The 2,656-nt window shown below is 39.1% G+C and overlaps 1 protein-coding gene across 1 annotated transcript in view; it reads right to left on the bottom strand.

The window, feature by feature from the left end:
- LOC143218943 (metabotropic glycine receptor) overlaps positions 1-2,656 on the bottom strand; it is a 157,317-nt gene that overhangs the window by 132,895 nt on the left and 21,766 nt on the right. The gene's annotated exons all lie outside the window — the stretch shown is intronic.

The raw sequence follows: 2,656 nt of genomic DNA on the forward strand, positions 1-2,656 counted from the left end.
AAAATCTCTTAGCCTTACAAAAATTACAAGGCTCTATTTATTTAGATTCGGTGCAATTTTTATTACAATATGTAAAAAGATCTATCGAATCAATTTTCATGCACCAACTTCATAGTTTCAATAATCGTGAAATGAAAAGTATGAAACCGGTCAATTGAAAAAATTCAGGAATGTTGCAATGTTGTTTTAAATGTAACAAAGTTTTAAGGGATAAAATTAATTATGTTCTTCCTGCTTCTCACAATCAATGCAAAACATTTTTATTTTGTACAAAGATCCGCAGTCGAGTCATTACAGTATTCTAAAGGTAACTAAAGACTCGGAAGAGTGTTTAGACGAGTGCAGACGTTGCCAGCTATTTGATATTTCAGGTGAAGCTCGGTTCGCGGTTCCGAGCAAGAAGGGTTGGACCGCGGGTAGTTCTCTGAATAATTCGTTATCTAAATTATGGGGATGCTTTTCAAGCTCTGATCCAAAGCTCCACAATCATAAAATTTAATTCTTGCTTCTATTAGGTCGAGTTATAAATAACTTACGTTTTATTCGGTTGGCAACTAACAAGGGAAGGATCCCAAATGTCCGATTTCGATTTTGATCATTTTTTGTGAGATGATGGTATATGGATCCCTAATTATATGTATATGCAAAATATTAGGTATAGCTACTCGATAATTTTAAAGATATAAACAATTAAAGTTTAAATAGTTACGAATTTAATCAAGAAAGTGCTTGAAACCTACATATGTATGCAGTTCTGATTTCCAAGATTCGAGTACTACTTGTGAAAGATTCGATTCCTTTCAACATCGAACTACTAATAAGTATCTTTTCGAAACTTGTGAGTACTCATTCCAAGGTTCGACATCAGTTTGTATAAAATGAATACTTTTCAAATATAATCATTGAAACATTATTGCTTTTAAGTAGTAATCGAAACCCATGAAATGAAACTTTGTTATTGAGATTGACTCGGATTCGTGAGTGCATATTAAACTTGATCCGATCCCTACCGTTCACACACAAAAAGTTTATAATCTCTTGAAGAGAAATCCTATTCTACTTCTCGATGAGGACCACTGTATTGGTCCGCGATGGCTGAAATGAGACATAGAAGGATCGAGTGATTTCGATATAAAATTAGCAGGATTCCCGGATTCCGTGGCTGGGAACGGGGATAATTGAATTCTCCGGTTGGAAAGCGGCCGATATCACGGCGTCGGATCAGCTGACGGGCTCCGCACGCGGCTCTTCTATACTTGGATCAAATAATTAGCGGCGGATTGATCCCCTTGACACGCTAATGAGTCGAAGAAAGTGGATATTTACTTCGAAGGTTGTTGGAGGGTGGGGGATAGGGGGCCACCAAGATGGGAACGTGACCGATTAAATGTCAGACGGCTATGAATAGTTTCTCGGCCGCGTTCTTCCCGCGGCTTATCACCGCGACTGTATCGCGATAACATTGAAACCCGATATCAGCCGGGTTATTCCGAAATTTTCGGTTTGACGGCTGAGAAATGGGGCCGGCTAATGTTTCGAGCATAGATCCGTTCGAGAAGGTATCTGATCGAGTGACATTCCAAGGATCTCTCTCCTAATCGGCTGCTTACGAGGTTGATTCTCGATTAGGAAACCGGCGAGAGCTGAGGACCGAGCTAATGGAGATCGATAGGACCCTGGGAGGGAGAGAGGATCAAGAGACACCTGGAGAATTTACAGTCGTGGTGAGCAATTCAGACATTTTTAAACATTCCCTGTCGAACTTTCCTCGAGCAGATAAACAGTGTACTAGCTTCGAGTTGCTAAAGAAGATCTAGATTAATGGTAGTCTTAATGTTACAATACTACAAGTTAAATTTGTATTAAAATATTCCGATAAACTTTTCTTTACCGGACTCAAAATATCTGCCTTGCTCCTATAAATTATAATCTATTTGGTATGTAATCCATTAGATTTGTATCCGGGGTGACTGCAGATCGAAGTTTCGATACTATAGGATCAATGATGCAGGAGTTATGCTTGCTTAAAGTTGAGCAATCTGCAGTGTTTTTGACAGGTAAGGGGGCTCCGCCATATTGGTTTGTAGTGACGGTCGCGAGCCGCTTACCTTGCACCCTCACCCTCCGAGCTTATAACCAACCAACTACCACTTACAAACCAATATGGCGGCGCCCTTATCTGTCAAAAACACTGCAGATTGCTCAACTTTAAGCAAGCATAACTCCTGAGCCATTGATCCTACAGCATCGAAACTTCGATCTACAGCTGCCCCGGGCAATCTACTAGATTGCATACCAAATACATCATAATTTATAGGAGAAAGGGACAAATTTTTAGTCCGGTAAAGTAAAGGTCAGCCAAATGTTCTGCTTGAATTTCTACAAGATACAGGGTGGTCCACGCAACTTGCACACCTATAATAACTTCCAAAGTATGCGTTGCATAAAAAAGTTTTGTATACTGAAGTTGCATGGTCTGAAGGGGTACATTATGTAGTGTATTTATTTTTTTTTTACAGATGGACGCGTAAAGGATATATGAAGGTCAACTTCATTTTTTTAAATGGAATGAGGTATTTTTTGATACATCAATCGATGCAGCTGGACATTCGTTATAAAAAAGTACTAACCTATGTATGTCGAAAAGTTAGTAGTT

The sequence above is a fragment of the Lasioglossum baleicum genome, chromosome 20 (genome assembly GCF_051020765.1).
Source record: "Lasioglossum baleicum chromosome 20, iyLasBale1, whole genome shotgun sequence".
NCBI classification, from domain to species: domain Eukaryota; kingdom Metazoa; phylum Arthropoda; class Insecta; order Hymenoptera; family Halictidae; genus Lasioglossum; species Lasioglossum baleicum.